Below are 23,546 nucleotides of genomic sequence, written 5' to 3' on the forward strand. Positions count from 1 at the left end.
GAACCGTTTGACGGTTTGACGTCCAAACATACCGAACTATTTCTCGATGCGGGTGCATGCAGCTACTGCAAGAAGTATTGCTATCTTCAACCTGGCCCGGGTTCTGTAATCACGCTACGCAATCGCACAAAACGGAGTATAAGGATCGGCCTTGACCACGACATCTCAAAGTCGCCGATCGCCGTGGGGAAAGGTCACGCAACGCAAATTCGATATAGCTTTAGCGTTGACGAAAGAGGCTTGCGTACTCAAGAAGCTAAACTCTGGGTCTCGTTGGAACCGGTTGGGACTCACGCGGATTGCTTATACCCAAGTGGGACGACGACGCAAGCTGTTTGTGTCGCCTGGTCTAAAATTCCCCAATAAGTCTGACGCGCTAGCGCGCATGCATCAATTGGCGCTAATCTAGAGCACTGCGGCTAAAGACACGCCAGCTGGCAACGAAGGCGGGTCGCAGATTCATCGCCGCTAACGCGAGGCAGAAAGTGATGACGCAAGAGGGGGCGAAGCGCTTGCAAGAGCTGGCAAATCGCACCCCGCGAAGACGGTCGGTCCGCAGCCACGGACACCGTGGCGAGCAATGTGGGTGCCACTCCGCGCCCTATTGCCAGACTGTGGACGCAATGCATGTGTGTGAGAAGTGGGGGGTGGGAGGAGGAGCGGAGGGGACGCCGTAGGGAGGATCGAGCTGGAACGGTCAAGCGGTTGTGCCGTTTTCGAAACGTTTCCAGCAAGTGGCGCCGAGTTAAACCGGTAGTGTATGCTGACAACGACGGTTTATGCAGCCATTGTGCGAATAGTGTACCGAGTGTAGCGACGCAGATTTCGTCAACGGTTCCGACGCCTTTTCCTCCAACCGCGGTCTCAAAAAAAAAAAAAAAAGTGGCTCTACTACCATCATTATCGCTTTAAGGCAGTGAGTACCCTGAGAAGTGTATCAACAGCTAAGCGTTGGAAGCCGCTTCCAGCGGTGAAGGAGGTATACCACCCCACTACCACGAACTTCCAATATTGACGTTAGAGAATTTCATACCGGTATGCATGAATTGCACGTGATGCGACTTCAGCGCATGCGTTATGCTTTAGGATAGTGCTATTATCGTTAACGTCTTAGCTGCCACGCTTATTGTACGACGCAACGTCTGCACGCGCTGAATTTTGTTTTCCGCGATTAAAACTTCACCTCGGACATTCCTCGAGGCATGGATAACTTGAACCGTCTTCCGTGCACCACAGACTGTGACAATCCGTGGTTCTTCACATGCTGACCTTACACTATCAGATGCCGTCCTGCGTCATACTGGTAAGCGCGCCGATCACACATTTTCTTCTTTTGTATTTATTTTCCAGCCAAAGCTTCTCTAACAGGCTTTGTCGTAGCAGGCTCGGTGCATGCATATTCCAAACGAAACGTGCAGTGATTACTAACCAAGACAGTTAGCGAGAAGTTCACACTTACGCAACCATAACACTTGAAACCTATCGTCCGACTGTCACTTGTCACAACATACCCAAGGTTCGTGCGCCATGCGTGTGCGGTATCGCGAAGGGCGCGCGCATGTCAGGCAGTGCTTGATTTTGAGCGTCATTGTGAGCGTACGCGACGGAAGTGGCAGCCTGCGCGCGGTCGTTACGTAGCCGGCATGTAAAATTTCCCGACGCGGGTTTCTACACAGGTTGTCGTGGTTTCGGACCCGTGCTGACACTCTGGGGGTCACCGCTGGTTCCGTGTCGCGCAAAGATGACGGACGCTCAAAAAAGGATCCCTCACACTAGGCCGACCCGACAATGATTTCGGCCTGCCGACTGTCGGCGACAGCGATTTTTTTTTTCTTCGCGTCGGCGCATCTGTCACACTGTACCGAAGCCGACAATCTGCCGGCGGTCGGCGAAGAGCTCGGCGTCGGTACAATGTGACATAGGTGCCGACACGGAGGCGCCGACCAAGATCGGTGTCCTGTTGGCCTAGTGTGAGTGAGCCTTAACGAACCGCTGGTCGACTGCGTTGAGGCTCGGCCTACACTTTGGCCGGCGAAGAACACGTGCCATAAAGAATAAGCACGCGTCGAGGTGCTTGTGGGCCGAGGTGATGAGAAATGTGATGCTCCAACGCTGCCGTAACAGGCGAGTGCTCAAAATGTTTACACGGGTGTCATACACCGGAAGCAGCGGGTCGAGCCCCATCGGGATCACATTTCCCGATCACGATTGCTTCTATTTTTGAGCAAATTAAGCGTAAGTTTTTCTAACAATAACGTTTTTCCCGAAGGTGGTCTCGCAGCACTGTGCTCACGCGCAATGAAGCGCTCGCTAGTGCGCGTATCGTGTGGCTGCTCGCCCTGGCCTTCGTAATACGGACTCAGGGACGCATACGCTCACGTATAACGCTTAGCGAAGCGCGTATCCCGCGCTCCGTGTGGTTGGGCCTTAACCGTTAGGAAGTCCATAGAGACACGATGCTCTCGCGCGTCAATTATCAGACAGGTCGCACAGCCTGCATGCGCAGCCAACTAAGAGACATTAATCTGATGAAGGTTGCGCGCTACATAATATAATAGTCTGCTGAGCACGAGGTCGCGGGATCGAATCCCGGCCACGGTGGCCGCATCTCGAAGGGGCGAAAACACTCGTGTACTTATATTTAGATGCACGTTAAAGAACCCCAGGAGGTCGAAATTTCCGGAGTCCTCCACTACGGCGTGCCTCATAATCACAAGGTGGTTTGGCACGTAAAACCCTATAACTTAATTTTTTATTTAGCCTTTCATCAAGGCAGCGACCAGTTTGGCCTATATATCTCTTCCCGCATGATAGTGGAATTGAATAAACAATCCTAACAACGCAAGACCAAAAAAGCTTTTTCTGCATGGTCGAACAGGCAGTAGTGCGCGGATGGAGCGGATTTACGACCGTACCGAGCCTGCGTATCGTATCCAGCGCGGAAAACACTGCTCCCACGTTACGCTTGCGGTCAATCTTCTTTAATCAGTGAGAGACGTTATGCAAGTATGGTATGACTACCGGCCTCTTTCGCTCATTATTTCTTTGTTAGGCTGCCGTGTGTCACTGTCCTTCCTTATCTGCTTTAATAGCTTTTCAGCTATGGCCGACAGTAGCGTGGCCGGGTACGCGGCACACAAAAGTCGATCAACTTGACCTGCAAACCTGCGCTGCATGCCATGATAATAGGATTTCCTTAGGGCATTACTAAGACAAAAATTAGTGATGCTCAGCTTAACCAGCTTAAAATGGGCTGAGTCAAATGATAAAAGAGGTTTTCCGCTTCTTGGTATCATACATTCAGCATACATGGTCACGTGAAAGAAGTAAATTGAGGTCTAAAAATTGTAAGCTGCTGTCAGTATAGGCATCTCATGGGTGAACACAAGCGGATGAAAGCAATTGTTAAAAGTTTTCGCGATTTCGTCTGATGTGGGCTAGAAAGCAGCGTTGTCGCAATCTACAAGGACTAAAAACTATCTACGAAACGGCATACTTTGACGACACTTCATTTATCTCGCATGCTCAATAGCAGCCGGTCATGATGAGCAAGGTAGATGTCACTTAAAACAGGGGCCAGGCATGAGTCAATTCACACACCACTGTTTTTAATGTGGGTCCGGTCATTAAAAGATACAAAAGTCGATTTTAGGTAAAAAGGTAAAAGTTCACTGAGGCTGCTATTATGAACACTAGTGCGATTCTGTAAAGCTGTCGCACAAAAGGAATCAATGGCGTCCTCAACACAATGCAACAACTTGTGCGGTAAAGAATAATATAAATATTTTATGTCTACTGGAAAAGCTTCTGAGCCCTTGTTATCATCCCTGAAAAAGTTTGTCAAAGCGTCCGGGTTCCTTATTAGAATAGGGTCGTCAACAGTAAGCAAGTTGCAATACTAAGCGAGCGCTGTGCCAGTCTTAGAATGCAATACCAACTCGCCCAATCCGCAACCCTAATAACGACAGAAGGGGGAGAGGCGTCGCCATTAAATGAACAGAGAACGGAGGTATCTCACTACACGCCCCAACCCCCACCCCTTTCGGTATCCTCCAGTGCATCGACGTAGGGGGAGAGGGGAAAGGAGGTTAAATAACTCCTCATCACGACCGGCGAACATTGCTGCTTTGGGAGCTCGGCTGAGTCCAAGTAAGCGGGTCGATGCGGCGTAGAACGCTCTGTTTACAGAACGCACTGACGCACGAAGAAACGGCAAGGCTGTCAACTCTGAGCGAACGGTTGTTTGTTTACCTTTGCCAGCAGGCGCGACAACCGCCAACCGCGCACTCGTCGTTTATAGTGCACAAAGTATTCTCACAGGTTCACAAATTCTATTCGTAAATCCTCACAGAAATTCACACGCCTTCTTGAGAAATTGGAAGGAAAGGACAGGGAACACGGTACGCCCTCACGCCATGCCGAGGAAAAACTAAAGTCATGTAATGTATCTGGAGTTAAGGTTACGTCGTCAACGTGATGCGAAAGTAAGGCTACATGGACACCTTCCACACAATCTAGGACGTTATGTCATTATGGACTACACTCACTGTCCAAAATTTTATTCAGTTTAGTTGACGCTTCCAGATTGCGGTAATTTTATTAGCTTTTTCTTTACATTCTTTCTTCTCCTTCTTCCTTCTCTTCTTTCACGAGAGCTTTAGTTCTGTGGCCGAGAACTAAAGATGCATAAAAAAAGAATGTTATGAAGATCCTGCGCACATGTTGGAATATATGTGAAGCGAAGCTTCAGTGAAGCGGTTCAGTGAAATGGTGCTAATAACGGCGATGCGTACTATTCATCCTGCGTAACGCATAATCTCATGGAATGGTTACGCTTATCCAAAACAAAGGTTACAAATTTAAGTAATGCAATTTTTCTGTTTATGCATTATACCGCTCACAAGCTGTGCCGAAATGCAAACAACAAATCAGGCGAATGCGTCATGTGTGAACCCGGAATGATGAGAATGGAATGACCACGACGGGACAATGACGAATGTACGGAGACGACCGATGCTATGGCGTTGACATAACATTGATCGAATAAGGACGACGGCATGATGTCATAATTCCGTTTGCTGGCGCGCGCGCGCGCGCACACACGCACACGCACACGCACACACGCACACGCACACGCACACACACACACACACACACACACACACACACACACACACACACACACACACACAAGCGGCGCAGGTGAACAAAGGTTACATGAAAGAACTAACACACAAGGTATCAAGTGGTGTCCGGGGCCCGATAGGACTCGAGACGGACAAAGTGTACAATGTCCGTGCGGTAATGAGCAGGCGATGAAGAAGGCAGCAGTGAAGCGACCTATTAAGTGACATCATTCACTTGGCGGCACACGCGATATGAGCCGGTGTACTGGAAAAGCAGTTTTTCAGGTAGTCCGACACGTCGCGCTGGGGACCACTGGAGGACGAGCGATCCAGGGATAGTAGGTGGTCCTGTGGTGGCTGTTGCAGCGAGACTGCTGGTGGATTTGGGACTCAGAAAATGGACTGAGGGCAAGTTGACGTGCATGGTCGGTACGGGTAATAGTCTCTAGAGCACATTCAGTGAGTAGGAACCCAGAAAAAGGCACCAGGATGATGTTCATGGGCAATGCAGGGTTTCGACCGTATAAGAGAAAAAACGGCGGATAATTAGCCGTAGTATGCCTGGAAGCGTTGTACGCGAATGTCAAAAAGAGCAATGCAGCGTCCCGACCCTAATGGTCGTCAGACACATACATGGCCAACATGTCGGTAAGTGTTCAAACCATTCGTCTGTGAATGGCAGGCCGTAGTCAACTTATGTTGCGTCATGCAGGATTTTAGAATGTCATCAATCGCCCTCGACGGTCGGCCCCGATCAGTTAGTTGCCGAGGAGCCCCGTGCCGGAGTATGACGTTGTGCAGCAAGAAGTCTGCAACGTCGGTGGTACAGCTAGTGGGAAGTGCATGCATAATGGCAAACCGAGTCGCATAATCTGTGGCAACGGCGAACCACTAGTTTCTAGTGGCGGAAAAGGGAAACGGACCTAGTAAATCAAAGTCTACGCGATAAAATGGCTCGTACCGAATGTCCAGAGGCTGAAGATGGTCTGCAGGCGGCAATGTCGACTTTTTCCGGCGCTTACAAATGTCGCATGAGTCCACGTAACGGCGCACTGAGCGGGACATTCCAGGCCAATAGAAATGCCGGCGTGCGGGGTCGTATGTGCGTAACACGCCGAGAGGTCCCGCTGTTGGTGCGTGGTGAAGCTGGGCCAGAACAGCCGAAAAGAGGTGAGCAGGGATGACAAGTAACCGGTCAGGACCATCAGAGAGTAAACTGCGACGATATAATGTGTCATTTTATAAAACGAGAAGGCGTAGAGAAGCATCAGGAGCGTGGAAGTACAAATTTTCGATGATCTTGCGTAGAAACGCGTCAAGGCGTTGTTCGGCAGCGATGCTGAAGAGTTATGAGATGCAAAAAACACAAGGACTGAAGTTGCTCACGGCAGTGTCCGGTGTATCTACGGGGTACCTAGAGAGGCAGTCGGCCAGGCTTGTAAATGACGGTATGCGAGTATTCTTGAAGTCGCAGTGGCCAACGAACAAGGCGACCAGTGTGATCTCTGAGAGAAGACAGCGAGCAGAGAGCATCGTGGTCAGTAATGACGGTGAAGGGTCGGTCGTAAAGATAAGGGCTAAATTTGGCGATGACTCAAGCAACAGCGAGACACACTCTCTCTGTGATCGAATAGTTTCGCTCAGCAGGGGAAAGAAGGCGGCTAGCAGAAGCAATAACGCAGTTCTGACCACGCTGGCGTTGGGCTAGAATTGCATAGACTGCGTATACCTGCACCATCGACACGATGGCCAAGTACAGTGACCTCTCGTTTGCCGAAGCAGCATTTGGCAGAGTTAAGTTTAAGAACTGCATTGCGAAGGACGCGCGTGTATGTCGCGAAGGACGAGAGTCCATGTAGATCTAGACTGGAGGACGTGGTCAAGAAAATGACAAAGTCGTCGAGACAGCACAGACAAGTATACCCCTTTAAACCACCAAGAAAGGAGTCAATCATTCGTACGAGTGTTTCTGGGGTACTGCACAAGCGAAATGGCATAACTTTGAAGTTTTATAGTCGATTGGGTGTTATAGTGGCGGTCCTCTCTCTATCTTTTTCGTCAGCGGCGATTTGCCATTGGCCGGACCGAAGCTCTGTACAAGTACTGTGCGCCATGCGGAGAGTCTAGGGAGTCGTCAATTCGCGGCAAATGGTGCACGTCCTTCTTAGTAATCTTGTTTAGATCTCGATAGTCGATGCAAAACCGCAAGGTGTTGCTCTTTTTTTTTTTTCTGACAAGCATTACAGGGGGCGCCTAAGGACTTGTAAATGGCCTTGTCCTTGGTAAGCATTTTCTCGACTTCCGTCGGGATTACGCGCCGTTCAATCGCGAACACTCGGTAAGTACTACTGTGGATGGGCCAGGCATTCCCAGTGTCAATGCAATAAGTCATATCTTTTGGCTGATAGAGATGAGACGAAGCAAAATCGAAAACGTCGCTGCAAGCGGCTAGCAAGCGACGAAGGTCATCAGACTGAGCAGCGGAAAGGTCCGGGGAAATCATTGCTTCAGAAGGGGCTTAAAATGAAGTGATGGTGTCAGGGCTTCCAGAAGACTGCGGGGCGTCAATAGTAAGGGCCAGAGGGTCGTGTGAGTCTGAAGGCGTTATGCTGCCTAGCGTGATACCATGGGAAAGCAATTGATGTGTGCGTCCGAAATTCAGAATACGGATACATGCCCGGTTCACAGAAACAGGCAACAGAATGAGGGAGGGCTGCACGCCTTCTCAAAAGAGCAACTAGGCAAATGAGAGATCGCGTAGACGCCGTCACAAACCGCGAGATCTGAGGTCAGTGCTACATACGTCGCGGCAGCTGATCGAAGGCAAACAAACTCGGCGACACATAAACGCGGTGGTGACTCGATGGTGACATCGGGCACAGATGGGAGTTCTAATCGTAGAAGACCAGATGAGCTATTGATGAGGGCATAGTGGGTACTCAGGAAGTCACAGCCGACCATGACTTCATGTGGACACTGGTGAAGAACGGCGACGAAAACTGAGGTCTGGAGGCTAGCGAAGCTCACACGCACAGTGCACATGCCAAAGACGCAAGATGTACCGCTGTCGGCAACCGGAACAAAAGGCGACGCCGCGGGCGTCAGGATCTTGGCCAGACGACTAGAAATGCAAGTGTTCATAACCGGTAATTGCGCCTCCTTGTCTACGAGCGCCGAAACAGCTAAGCCGTCCACTTCTATGGCCAAAAGATTTTGTCGGATGGCGAGGGCCAACAGATGATTTCCGGGTCCGTTCGCCAATGCAGCATCATCTCAGGAAGTTGCACTGGTCAGTTTTCCGAGGAGGGACGGCGAGGGTATGGCGACGGTGAGCGACTGGCAATCAGTGAGCGAAAACACCGGTTCTGTGGGGACGCGAAAAGCGGTCGTAGCGTGAAGTCGGAGCAGCAACATCATAGTGCGGCGGGTCGTTGCGGGTATGAAAGGGCGAAGACCGGCTGCCTTCCGGGCGGTAAGTGTACGCGGGACCAGGAGACGAAATCCGACGATAGCGACAATGGCAGGAAATATGACCTACCCCATTGCAGTTAAAGCACATTGGCTTGTCATCATGTGTGCGCCACTAGTTTGGGTCACGGTATCCGAGATATGTCGATTGTGGGCAGGGATGTCGAAAGAAATTGCTGACCGTAGGGCTACTTACAGCACAGACGGGACTGATGCCTGCGTTAGGCAGCTCTTCGACCACGACAGCTTGAATAAAAGATAGTGCCGGGCGGGACTCGCCGATAGAACAAACCTGGGGAACCGACGGAGACGCAGCATCAATCTCGCGCTAGACAAGACGCGGCAAGTTTTTGGCACCAGGTGACTGGACGTCTTCACACGATGATGTAGCGGCGGTATTAGGTAGCCGAACAAATTGTTGTGAGGCACGATGGCTCTTTGCTTTTTCAAAGCGTCCACACCCTATCATAATGTCGACGGTCGAGCAGTCCTTGTACAAGAGTAAATTAAAGGCGCCGTCGCCAGAAGTTGACTTTGTCAGCTTCGGGCGTCTTGTCGTCAACCCAACCACAGAGCGCTAATACACCTTGAATGTACCTAACGTACAATTCAGTAAAGTTTGGACCCAGCACAAAAGTTCCTTCTTGGTGGCTCGCTGGCGCCCAACTGGCTTTCCAAAGAGTTAGGGCAGTTTTTGCTTGCAGGTGTTCGGATTGATCAATTCCTCCTCGTGATTTTCGAATCAAACACTGGCCGCTCCCTTGAGGTAATAAAATAGATGATCTTAGCTAGCGTTATAGTCGGATCCCCCCGGTTGGTCTTGCCCACTCGTTCGCATTCGATTAGCCAGTCTTCGATGTCCATAGTGTCAGTGCCGGAGAAGGTGGCGAGGTCTCGGAGGTGGGTCAAGACAATCGGTGTTGTGGCAGCCGAAGCCGAAGCAGCGGGCCTCTCAGTCGACATGGTCGAATGGCCCACATGATGTTCGCTGCAAAGTTCAGTGATTTGCACGTGATGTACCCCGCGACTGCACCAAGATGTTGCGGGGACATATATATATATATATATATATATATATATATATATATATATATATATATATATATATATATATATATATATATATATATATATATATGTAGGGGGTTCATTTACGCCATGTACAAAGAGACTAAAATTGGGGCAGCAACAGCAAAGATGGCAGACGATGGATCTCAGTTTGTCCTCCTCTTGCCCACTCTACACTTCAGCAGCGCAGGACAACTGGTTCATAACATATACAGCGAGGTAACGACGACGAACGCCAAACCCCGTGGACGAGGCAACGAAAGGTTCTACAAGACGCCAATGTTCCATTACACCGCGAGTGCACCATCACTATTTGGGAACGAACTCCCTCACTCTGCTTAACGTAATCAAGTGTTTGCTAAACACAGTTTTTTTTTCGTTTTTTAAACACCAACTTTAGACAACTGTTTGATGAACGCCAGGTGTCAACTTGTATGCTCTACTAAATGAAGTACGCCGTACTGGGCCACAAAAAAAAAAAGAACAAGAAGACGAAGGAAACTGGCGTTTACATATGCCTTCCCAAGTTTAATCACCATAAACCTCACAGCGCCTCAAAAAGCCACTTAATCATGTGATGACAAAACATCTGAGCTTCAAGAAAGACATTACTTAAGTCTACTGCGTTGAAGTATGCTGCAAGGCAGACTGTGTTGAAGAATGCTGCAAGGCAGCAAGGAGCTACTTGTTTCGTGTACGGCTATCTATACGGTCCATTGGTACATACATAGACGTCGGCGTTCTGCGAAAAGCAGTGTTCACAGGAAAAAAGCCGTGGCATACCCATGAAATGCCCAAACACCTTTGTTTCACGCGAACGTCCTGCTGCGTCGCTGCAGTCTGACTATTGCTGGAGCGTCACTGTCAACGAAACTATAAAACCTTCCTGTTTGCCCTTGCTTCGTGAAAGCTTCATTAGTTTCATAAAGGGTCCATTTGCATGCTTTACATATATGCTGATTTAGGGCTTGACAAACCGTTTCAGGAAGATGGCAATAGAAACTGCAGTCATCATCACGAACATACCTTACAGCCGCTGCAGAACAGCCGCCTCTCCAAGCGAACGCCAATTCCTCAATGCCTTCCGTGAATCGCTGATCCACGCTGTGCCTACAAATTGCTTAATATCGATACATAACGTAATCTTCTGCTGTACTCCACTGCGCTTACCTTAACCTGGTGTCACGCTGTCTCGCTCTAGTAGTTCACCTGTTACCTGTTCTACGCATTGCATGACCTGCCACAGTCTCCAATGAATACACAAGTGCAGCACGCAAAAAAATATAAAAAAATAAGAAAGAAAAAGAAAACTGCAGCAGATGAAAATCTCCTCCTGCGTAGTTGTACACATCCTTTCTTCTTTCAAGGAAGCAAACTCAGCGACAGCTCCGCCAGTACGGACCCGCTGTTCACGCACAAGTGTAAAATTTCCAGCGCGTTTGCCGCGTGACAACACGCAGACCAGGAAAAAAATCAATCTAGCAGCATTGGCGACTCACCCTATGGAAGACGGCAGAGCGAGCGATGTGACGGACGATTAAAAAAAAAAGAAAGGTGTCGTCAATACCAGGATACGAAGCGCTGTAGCACACCGCTCTCGCACTTTATGTATACACGCGAAGAGGAGCCGGCGACACGTAAAACAGCCGAATGGCAGGCGGGCTCCTTTTCCCCTGTCCCCACCGCGCTGACTGCCCCGCCGACTTCAGGCAACGAACTCGGCCGAGAGTAGCGACGGCCGTCCTGTCGTCGCGAGCTGCACCTTCGCATTGACGGCGCGCAGTGTTCCAGCGGGTGTTACCGGTTGGCGCTCCACATTATGCGTGCGTCGGCCACCGGAGGAGATCCGTTCGGTTATTTTCCGCTCTTGCGTAACGCGAACCGCTGCGCCGACGAGTCTCCCACTGCATGCAGTGCTTCTGTTCCTCGGCCCTGCCGCATTGCATGCGGGAGCCTCGGTGGAACGACCGACAGCGAGCGGGACGGCGTCTACCTTATGCGTCACTGTTTCACCCGTTCTGACGTTTGTGTTCGCTGCCAGGATGTATCGTTTCTTTGTTAAACGTGGAAGCCTCTATCAGGGAAACAAACGAGAAAGAGAGAGAGAAAAAAGAAAAGGTTTCTTGTCGAAATATTAAGTACGAAGCGGTCAGTCCTAGGGGGTGAGGCAGTTTTTAATACATCTCGTTTGCGCTGCTGTGGCGAGATCGAAGCCGCAGAGTGCCGGAATTTGATATGTGGACACTGTACCGATCTGCCAGGTGGTGGCGCCGCTAAACGCTCGGACGCTGATAGCGGGCCATCAGTGGCGTGTGCAATGAGTGTCAAAGCGAGAGGGGCATATTTATTACGATAGAAAAGCTGACAGGTCGGCTTGAGTCAACGTTCTGATCTGCCACTCACCACTGGGCGAATGGAATGAAAATGTGAGAGGCGGAACATAGGTGAAAGTGTTCAGGAATAGGACGAAACTGGTGGATTGAACGAACATGGACAGAGAGGAGTATTCAAAGTCTGAAATAGTGTAGCTAATCGGATGTTGCAAGCGAGCGACGAATACGTGCGTATGACGCGAATGCAATGCAAAGCATCCACGTTTTTTCGCCATGCATGTATTTTCGAAATATCACTCTTAGTTTTCAGCCCCCCCCCCCCCCCCCTCGACATTGCTAAGTGTCTGCGATACCGTGTTGGATAGCCCCTTTCTATGTTTGTTCAAGTTCTTATCCGTGAAATTCAGTAACTATAGTGAGCGCTTGCGTTTGAACCTATTCTTTACTTTAACCGCGCACAAACCTATTATCGTCACGTGTGTCGGCGCTTTACGCTGTATTCACGCCATGAACTTGGACTAACTACGCGCTACGACAACAGGCTACACCAAAGCATACCTTCATGCTGTCACGATTGCCCTTCGGTAGACTGACAAGACAGAAAACATTGTCAGCGAAATGATCCACAGCGGCAAGACTGAGACGAAGCCACGCATTGGGAGACTAATCATCTTGGCCCCACTCAAACGTACGACAATAAATTTCAACAGCCTGTCGGCGATCAGAGACATATCCGACTAATCGCCAACTGTAGTAACTACGACGCATACGGCCGAGGTAAGTGAAGCTCGATTGCAGTCATTTCTCACAAATCTACTCGCGGGAAAGTCTGAGGAGGAAGAAAAAGAAACCCCGAGAAAAGAAAGGTTGACGTTAAGAAGGCGATTACCAAGGAGGATATCGCGCGCGGCAGCTTCGCAAAGGAAAACTATCCGTCTCTGGCAAGGCGACGCGTCCGTCTGATCTTCGGGCGTACATGTGGGACAGCGTAACTGCCGGCACAGCCTACTTCGCGTTTCAGGTCTAGAAAACCCACAACGGTAAGCGAGAGCAAAGGCAGAGAAGAATGATGAATAAGAACACACACAAAAAAATGTAATGCGCACTCCACAGAATATTGTGGCACGGTTCCAGATGACGCGCATTGCTTCCGAGCACCACGTAGGCGCTGAGCGGGCTGCGCTAAACTTACCCGACTCCGCCACAAACAACCTAACATCGCGTTTCTTCTGTGTTTTTTCCGCGTTATATGTCTCACTCGCAAGGTAAACATGGCCACGCCGCCCCCAAGAACAGCGTTTATGACGACGTAATTTCACGTCAGTAATTTTTCAGCACAGTTAAACGTCCATCGAACGAAGTCCACGGGAAGCTATTTATATATGTATATAAAGGCTAATTAACCCCGGTGACTGACAGCGGTCGCGCGACCAAGTTGGTCGCAAAGCGAACGGTCGCAAATGGTCGCAAGTGGTTGCTTTTCTCGAAAAGCCACTATTCTGGGTCAGTCGCTCGCTGCTTGATCTTTCAGTCGCGCCAACGTGGTCGCGAAAATACTAAACCAATCAGCGGCGCCCCGCTAGGTTACGTTAGCGTGTGTTTTCATCCGGCACCCTCCTGCGTCGCACCAAATACAAAAGTCCACGCCACCGTGGCAGATTACAGGAATGTAGCCGGTGTCTTGCCTCGTGTGACGCTCGGGCGCAGCAGTTCTAGCAACGCGTCCAATGTACGCGGTTGCATTCGCAGGAAGCTTAAACAGCGGCAAAGGAATGCACAAAAGAATATGTACCAATTCCCCACGCAAGGCGAACTAGAAGTCCCAACTTGCTCTCGATAATAATCCTCCTCATGCGCGCGGAGTTCGGGCAGGGGGCAGCTTGCGTGGCCCGCCACTATCGCGAAAGGAAACACGGCCTAACGCACTAGCAGGCTTCCGTGATGCCACAGCTGACACCATGGCAAAGGACGTCAGCGCAGTGACGGCGTCTTCCTCTTCGCTGGAATCAAAATCCGTGGCTGTTGCCGGAACGCGAAACCCGCGAATTGCGCGCGAACTGCGTAGATCCCTGTAGAGTTCACGCCGAGAACGATAGTCTCCGGGAACGCGACTTGAAGGTCGAGCTCAGCCGGCCTTACCGGCGTGAGCACCGGTCGCAAACGGTCGCGCGACCCCCACAAGTCGCCGGTGTGATTTATCCTGAATTATCTTGCTCTGCGGCCAGAGCCGAACAATTGCGTGCCGATTAAAAACTAACGGGAACCAAACATTCTCGGACAATATACACTGCCTCACAGAGGCCAAGTGCCGTGCCGACTTGGCACGGAGAGTTGGCTTGCCAAAGCTGGTTAGGTGGCGTAATGTTTCCTCCCAGTTTATTCCCGTCCTCCGTGGAATATGGCATATGCACATTTTCACCATGATTTACTTACGAACAAAACTGAATTCCCCAGAGCTTCGGCACAGGTTAGAAGATTGTGTGGCAGTTTTCGCTACATATTTATTTATTTTCTAATATGAATACGGTCCAAGAGAGCAGCAGGCAGCGTGTCTTAACCAGAGCAGCTCAGGCAATCTCGAGCTCGCGCCTCCCGGACGACTGGCGACGTGTCTGCAGCACTGGGCATTCCTCTTCACTACAATCGCCCCCCATAGGAAAAGGAGCCATCCTGGCGACTCATGGCGAACACAGAAGCATGGGGTCGTAATACGGCTTCAGGCGTTGTACGTGGACGGTTTCACGATCACGACAGCGTTGGTCCGTAGGTGGCGTGACAGGCTCGACAATATAGTTCACAGGCAATGTCTGCGCTACAACACGGTAGGGCTCTTGATACTTGAATACAAACTTGTATGAGAGTCCAGCAGGAACGGCGGGAACCCAAAGCCACACAAGGGAGTCCGGAAGAAAGCGACAGTGCGGGTGATCATCGCCACGTCGAGACTTTCGTTGCCATTGGTCGGCGGCTCTAAAGGAACGGGCGAGCTGACGGCATTCCTCTGCGCGGCGGGCAGCTTCAGAGATGGACGTACATTCGGATGAGTCGGGTCTGTACGGAAGAGGGCAGTCGAAGGTTCGCGGCCATACAAGAGGAAGAATGGGGAGAAGTTTGTGGTCGCCTGTGGTGCAGTGTAGTAGGCGACCACAAGATAAGCCGCGCCCTAAAATTACAGTCGGCCACAAATGTTTATGGAACGCGAGTTCCTCGACAGATGTGACTACCTGCATATCTGCAGATACGCAGATAGTCACATCTGTCGAGGAACTCGCTTCCCATAAATATCTGTGGCTGACTGTAATTTTAGGTAGGGCTCGGCTTGCAAATAACTTATCTTCCCACAATTTTGGCTCTCTCTCAAATGCGAAAGGATTGCCGTTTCGTGAAGCTGAACGACCGATTTAAACGCTCGAGCAGGAAGATTATACCCGTCAGTCGCCGTGCACATTATCTCACGGAGACTGGCTGCTTTCGAAGATTCGGTTTCCTACATACACGAAGTCAATTTGGAGTACCACGGTTACAAGACACGCGCTACTTTGCGCCACCCTTTCATAGGTCTCAAGCTCATTGAAGGTTCCCAACCCCCAAACAGATAAAATATTCAAATAAGTGTAAAATCGCAGAAAACTGTGGATAGACCATCGACGAAGATTGTCAACAAGCGAATAGCTGAACACTTGAAGAGCTATTCATTTCGTCAAAGGAATGATGCGCTTGAGAGCGCATATTTGCTGCAGAGAGGACATCTACGTAGTTTCATTGTGCAATTCCGCAGAGAACAGAGCCGTTAACCAGCACAGCTGCAGCGGCACCGTAGCCCTCTCCCGCAGCCGCCAGAGGAGGATAGAGCGGCATGTGAGGAGGAAGGCTGGCTTTCCCTATATAGCGCTCCACCACGGCATCTTCAGAAGCCCCTAAAAGCTATACCGCGCGATAGGATGTGCTAACAGGCCAGGCTATTACACGCAGACGATGTTGCGAAGGCATGTCTACAACGGAGCGAAGTTCTATACATACCTTGGCATGGTCGACGATTGCCTGTTTTCACAACATCCGCAACAGCGCCGGATGTTTACTGAAATTTAACGGAATATTTCTCTCGCTGCGGCGAATGCCACGTCTAGAACTCATAAGTTTGTGGGAACTATGTTCGCATAGAAGGTGTTTTTTTTTTCTTTAACCCGATATACTCCTCACGACCTGCTTGCGTGAGACCAGCGCGCCCTTTGTTTCGACGGTGAAGATCCGACCACCAGCCAACGACCACGAACCAACACCCACAAACTGGCGGCGATCAATCACCGACCACAAACAACCGAACCCCGAAAACGGGCGAAGGAGCCAATGGAGGCTCTTCACTTTCAATAAAAACGAAAACGAAAGAATATCAGCAGATTTCCGCTTAGAACGACAGAGTTGAGGAAGTTGGGATGCGTATTTCATGTTAAGGAAAGGCCTGCGTGCAAACACCGACACTATATAGTATAGAAACGAGAAGGACGCGTTATCGTTCTATACTTGCGTCCGTGTCTCGCACGGTTCCCTTTGTTCGTACCACGAGACTGCAACAATTGTTCCGGATATGAACTCATTCAACTTGACAGGCAGCAGGCCCTCTTTCACAACGGAAGTCGCGAATTTTATCATGAACAACCTTTCCACAATGCGCGCGATATCCTCGTCCGCTGCAGTACTGCCGGCGGTGGCCTCGGAAAATATTCACAGGCGACAGCACGTTTGAAGTCGCATGTTTTCAGGCGTGCCAAGAGTTGCGTTCAGCGCATCTGGCTGGCGGCACCCCGTGCAAGGTATACACGAGCGCTTTTTTGCATTCAGCTCCCAAGTGGAATGCAGCCTCCGTGACCGAGAATGGAATCCGCTCTCAGTGGCCATGGAGTTGGACTTCATGGCCACTGAGACACCGCGCCCGGGTCCTCGCCGGAGAGAGCCCCAAAACTGAATCCAGGGGGCCTCTTGCAAAGATCGTATCCGGCATGCAGCATGGTTGCCTACGTCAATGTCTGCTGGAGTTCCTCGTACATTTCTTCAAGGGCCTCCGTCTGGGGTTCAACGTCAGCTCTAATAGAGATATAGCCACTGGACTGACGCAAAGCTCGCTGCTGTTGCTTAGCAAGACACATGCAAGTTTTGTGATATCATGCTACGTCATAAACGTTACGTTTACACGCTAGAAAAATGCTGCATGCCAAATGTAACGCCTACAGAGTGTTTGTTAGTGAAACGCTCTGTAGAGTCACTTTTCCGATAACCTATAGCGAAACGTGTACGGTTTAGCTTCGCAATGCGCGCAGTCACCGTGGTCTATAGACGCCGTGGTCCAGCCGTTTCCGAGCGCACTTTTTCTGTACCAAATGGAGAAACTCCCCCGAGAGGATGACCGGCTGAGCCGCACAACAGTGGCTCGGCCAACAGCATATACGCAGTGTGTTTTACAGTGCATCTCTGCTTTGATACAGAGACGACAGCGTAAGGCCGAGAAATAACGCTGCCAAAGAGGGGCAACCGTGTATCACGCGTTCCAGTGGGTTGCGTGCATCCTGCCACGTTACGCCTTTCGGTCGCCGACACGGTGCTGCTTCTGACGCGCGATAAGCATGAACTGGATGCATAAAGAGGGCCGCCACATCGTTCGTAGTTAGGCTGCTCTGTAGAGGGATCCTTATGTGGCCAGGGTGCGCAATGTACAGGCGTTACAGGTACACTGTATGCATATATATGAATTTGCGACAAGCACGCGTGGAATTGTGCCGCTCAGCTTCAACGGCTGTAGTATCGAATGACTCTATAAATGCGGTAACCTCGCTGGGGTACACTGGTGTATAGGAAGTTCATACTGACTTCACAGCACCGAGTGCAGCCTATAAACGCCTTATTCGTGCACCTTCCTAAAACATGCAGCTCTAACTCTGACGTTTGAGTATTTGCAACTTTTCGTGAAAGACTCTCGCGCTAGCATCACAGCACACCATTTAAGTAGTGCAACAATTCATAGCTTGTTCTTCTGTTTTCTTTATTGTTATTACAACTTTCATCAAATGAAAATGAATCGCAATCGCGAACTAAAAGCGGCAATGACTCCTATGTTTATTTTCATCTCAGTAAAATAGTTCATATCTTCCGATATTTATAAGTAAGCGGCCCTCTTTGTTTCGATAATGCTGATTTCCCATATATAACCAATGCAACCAAGCATAAAATATGACGATGCCTAAACTTCCCATAAATCGCAGTACCATTTACAGAGACAATATGCAACTCTCAGGCCGCGCGTGTCAGGTCACAGTAATATATAAAACGTGGCGCAGAGCTGAAGTCACGTAAACCTATATGTGACCTGCAAATTTTATTAACACACCGTGGTACCTTTAGTCGCAACGAGAACTAACAATTAAATCTAAGTACGCGCGCCTCTTGCCGTCATTTGTATACGATAAAGAGCGTCGCCTACCGGTAAAAATAGAAATGTGCAGCTCTACAGAAGTCAACGTGTCTGACGTGTATATACGTCAGACACGTCCTCGACGTCAACGAATGAAGCGATCGCAAGGATGATACTTTTTTTTTTAATTTCTGTGCGCCGTTTACGGAGTGCGCTGACTTCTGTAAGATCGAGCGATTGTGCTCAATCTGCGCTATATACACCAACGGCTACCTGCGTTACAAGCAATATACTTTTTTAGTCGTACAGTCGGGCCACTTGTTTTGCGGCTCGACAGAGAACGACACGGATGGCGCGGCTTCGCCGCTTTTTCTGACGACAACCGGAAGTGAAACCGTGACGAACAGAGTGGACCTGCCTTGAAGCACTGACCGGCTTCGATTACGCAACTGCAAGGTATAGCATGGCACACCGCACCGAGCGAAAAGTTATTGCTAGTTACTCGACAACAACAGAGGGCGATAATCCCGCAGTTAACGATGTCCGACGTTGCTAACTACAAGCGGACGAAAAAGGTGTTTTATCCCCACTGGACCGCTTTCAGAAAAATTAAATCTTTGGGTAAAAAGAGTGCATAATGAGGCTTACTGTAGCCTATGTATGGAGACGAAAACGCAGTGCGACATTACAACGTTAGAAAAGCCGCGGTAAAGTGTGCACAAAGCCGACGCTAAAGTTATTGGTACAAAGTACGGCATCGGTGGCAATTGTGGTTATTTATTTATTCACGATATTCACAATATTCTTGACAGGCCCCGGCAGGTCCGTCGTGCAAAAAGGCTGACATTTGGAGACCCGAGGATAATTTTCCGAGGTCTCATGTGCTTGCGCTTTGGGCGGTGAACACTTTCCGCGCGCTGGGCAATTTTGACTTTACCCCATACCCGGATATAACCTGAGCCGAAATGTTTGACGCATACCTTTTGTCCTTATTTTTGGAGCCCGGATTGTGCCGCGTCGGCGCCGAGACAGCGAAACAGCGAGCTACGTTCCATACGAGCTTCTTCTCGGAAACACTTTGAATCGCAATCACTTTCACGTCACAAACGGCGTTCCCCTTCGGTCTATTTTAATAATATCGGCGTTCGCAAGAAAACTTTTTACAGGGGGCTGGCTTTAACGGACTGCGAACTGGCTTGGGCGTACGCTGCGCAGTCGTCGTCGGCCTCTGCTGCAAAGGTTTTACTCGAAACCGCACAGTTTCTGGGAGGGGAATCGCAGCGCGATACGCGTATGTCATTGCGCCGGCGGTGTATTACGATGCTTACAGAGAAATTAAATTAAAATTTGGGGTTTGACGTCTCGATACTGCACGGCATATTACGAGGGACGCTGCAGCGGGAAGCGCCGGGTTAACCTTGAACGTTCTTCAACGTGGGCCCAATGCACTGTACACGAGCCCTGTTTTATCACGATTTATCCCGCAACGATTTATCACGCAACAAAGTACGAACGTCATTTCGGCGGTCTTCTCGAAGTTAGTCATTGGTATCGAGGTATGAATGACTGGCCTATGGTCACACAGAGGCATCTCACGAGGTCACTGCAAGGGAACGGTAGCGCCATCTGTCATCGCTATATACGATGACACATTCCGCGCGGTGACAGATGGCGCCACCGTTCGGTTGAAGAGAAATCAGCATCTTTAGACGACACGCACTTGCCTATTGGTGTTGCAACAGGCAGCATGCGCCAGCATATGCTACACTCTCCCCGCTGGCGCATCAGCGTTCGGACGCGTCAAGTCGGTTTACGACTCCCCAACGCATCCTAAACGAGTGAGCTTCTCGTGGTTAAACTTCACTTTATGCTTCAGTTTGACACCTCTGCAGAAGCGATAGTTGCATCCTCGGTGATTCAACCGATTCAACCAATTCAACCAATGATTCAACGGTAACGGGCTGTGGTTCCGAAATAAAATAGCCCTAAAATGTTTATAAGGACACGGTAAATTCGATCAATAAAAGGGCGTGAATGTTGCTAGACTGATTATCCCTAAACGGCGGAATAAGAACGCTCCTATTCAATGAATAAATTATGGCCTTGAGGAAAGAAAGAAACGAAGAAAGAAAGTCAAAGGAGAATTGAAACCGCGGGAAAAAAAGGGGCCGCAGCCGACTATACGGCTTTTAAAGTGTCGCCTCTCAGCTGGAAGGGTCTCCGATAAATACCGAACAAAGCCGCCCAGAGCTGAAGACAAAATACCAAGGCTAAATGGCCGCCACCCGCGATGTTCCGGTGGCTCGAAGTGTCGAAGCATAGGTGACGCACGAGGTTCATTTTTAAGACGTCTTGCAGTTTCATTTTGTTACCGATCTGTAGGTAGCGTCCGTGTGATCGCCAATGACATTAAAATGTAGGTCTACTCACTGCTATCGCAACACTGTTAGATATTAGCCCCGAGAACGAACACGAGCGGCGCTGCGAGCGCCGCTCGCGTGACGTCAGGGCACGGACTCGTGCCTGTCGTCTGCTACAGTTCGTGCGTTGTACGGGCGCTTTCTGCGGTGTTTTCGTTTGTTCGCCCTCGTTCTCTCTGCTTGTATACTTATGGTGGTCGTCTCAAATATATTTTTATGACGTCTTCCTTTGCGAACATTTATTCAAAGAGCTAATTTCTTAGACAACAATGCAGCTCTCGAAGGCAACGCTACAGTGCCAGCCGAAGCGACGCAGACCAGCCCATTGCGGGTTTTTCATACGCGGATAGACAATCGCAAAAGCATAGCCTATAGGAATCCAGTTATGATACCATACCTGCCGCGGTGCAACAAGTATGTCACAAATCTGGCTATATATGACTTCTACAGCAGTTACGTTGATTTTATTCCGCTAAAACAGGTTTGCTCACGGTTTGTTCATGGTATAATATCGAATTTTTGCATTTCCTCACAGAAACGCTCGGCAGTAGCACGGTGACTTAACTAATACTGGAGCTTAGATTCTACACGCCTCACTTGCTTCTTTAACTGCTTGTCAACATTAGGCGGTTCTTCACGTGTTTATTTTTTTTAAGCGGCGGAAATTTGAAGTAAAGTTAATGAAGGCTTACAGCTATTTACAGAGTACAAATAGGAATGTACCAATATATATTCCCTTTTCCGTGCTACACGTTCAACTCACCTCTTTAGAGCGCGTTTGTTAATGATTAATAATGCATGTTATGTTCCTCTTTTTTTGTCTATGTTACCAAGTGTATATCATTTATTTATTTCAATGCCGCAGTGTGTTTTGCATTGTTATCGTGGAAATATTTCACTGTGCTTTCATATATTGTATAACTGCAATGTTTGATGGCCACTATATAAATGTAATTTATATGGCGCTTGATGTGTTACCCCATGCAGCCATATTGTACCTAAGAGGGTGAGATTACCTCAAGCCACGTCTGTGCGGCTTTTTTCCCTCATCCACCTCCATTTACCACTCCTCTGTACAAGTGTGTGTGTAAATCGAAATTAATAAATCAAATCAAATCAAACTCACTTGAGAAATTTACTGGTGCTTGTTGCTTGAGGAATATACATGACGAATCTGTTTGGCAAACTGACACAGGCTGCTAGGCCCAATTTTTTTAGTGAAGTATGCCTGCTGGACCGCATAGCTGCAGCCAGAAAGCAGTCGAAGCGTCAATGACTAGTAGTATGGGACATATTGAAGATATCGAAATTCCCCCTGTGGAGGGTCAGAAATCAAGTGAAAGTATATGCAAGGCTTGTGGTGCTTTCTTTATGAATGTTTGCGATTGGATTGGAGCAAATTTAAATTAGCCTGCAAGGTTCTCTTTTAAGTACCGACGAAGCGAATAGTTATCCGTTTGTATAATTAAATAACGCTGGATCGAGACATGGTGAGACAAAAGGTGCTTGAATTTTCCTTTTGTAGGCAATCTAAGCTGCGTAGTAGTAGCTCGAGAATACTTTAGCCATTCCAGTTGGCGCTGTAAAAAAATGCTTTATGGTTTTAATTCGAAGTTGAAGTGAACTGATGGGTTTCGCGAACATAGCGTGCCTCGCCATACGGACAGTCGATTGCTACCGTTACGTGATCAGGGGTGTGCCATATTGTCGATAAAGGCTACTGAGGGCCACTATGATACATTTCATCACTTTCAATTGAGTGGCTGTTGATCTAAACAATGAAACCTTTCTCTCAGGTGATTGCTACTATGGTGTTTGTGAATTAACTATGTAAATACTCTACATGACACGCCGTCGTGTTAGCAGCCATGAGCAATTCGTTTTTTGGAGGCCTGTTTCAGAGGGGGATGAAAGTAGTAGCAAACATTTTCATAAGAAATGCGCGCCTATTTTTTTACGCATTAATGAGTGGCCATATTTGAATAGAACAACACACCAGAGTAATAGGAATCATGATGACAGCTTCGCTGGGCAGTGTCTTTCTAACATCGGATAACATGTTGACGCCAAGTACCAAATTTTTCTTCCACGTAAAATGCAATACCTCTCATAGCTAAATACTAAAGGAATGTTAAGTGTTTAGCGAAGCATCATACACAACTTCGCGAGTTGAATTTGCAGATATTATTTTTTTAGTCAAAATTTACCGATAGACACGGCGCATATATGCATTGCAAAAACTTGTAGACCCCTTTAACGCTACTTAGCTTGCGATATCCAAGTCGCAAAGTTTCTCGACTCACACGCTTTTGAAGAAGAAACTGTGGTTAAGGTATTGCAGCTGAAAGAAGCCGACTTATTCTTCAATACGTACGGCTCGAGCCACCTATACCCCAAGCATACACGAAGGGAACGAGCGCGCGCGGCAGCCGAGCGAGCCGGAGCGAGCGGCGTCCTGGCCGTGACGTCACTCGCAAGAGGGCGCCATTCCTCTTTCTCGGGGCTAATATAAGTATGCGGAAAACACTCGCAGCTTTTTACGGTGCTTGCTAGCTGCAGAAAATTACGGTTGCTGCGATTACGTCAGTGAGTAGTACCATATAAGGTTTGGATGAATTTAGTGCCCGCGTAAATATAAATGAAAGAATGCAAGTTGGGACATGTCAGTAATTCCATTTTTTTACCATTTAACTGACAAAGGACACAGGGACAGCGTAGAGAGCGCTTC

The 23,546-nt window shown here is 49.0% G+C and overlaps 1 protein-coding gene across 12 annotated transcripts in view; it reads right to left on the bottom strand.

Moving 5' to 3' along the window:
• The window catches only part of LOC135910807 (prestin-like), a 271,569-nt gene that overhangs the window by 57,838 nt on the left and 190,185 nt on the right, over positions 1–23,546 (bottom strand). The window contains exon 1 of one of the 12 annotated variants that reach the window (XM_065442924.2): positions 11,162–11,414. The exons of the other annotated variants lie outside the window; for them this stretch is intronic. The gene's annotated coding sequence lies outside the window, so the exon portion shown is untranslated. Of the gene's footprint in view, positions 1–11,161; positions 11,415–23,546 lie in introns of those variants that run through there. 12 annotated transcript variants of the gene reach the window in all.

Source organism: Dermacentor albipictus, chromosome 5 (assembly GCF_038994185.2).
Source record: "Dermacentor albipictus isolate Rhodes 1998 colony chromosome 5, USDA_Dalb.pri_finalv2, whole genome shotgun sequence".
Taxonomy (NCBI): domain Eukaryota; kingdom Metazoa; phylum Arthropoda; class Arachnida; order Ixodida; family Ixodidae; genus Dermacentor; species Dermacentor albipictus.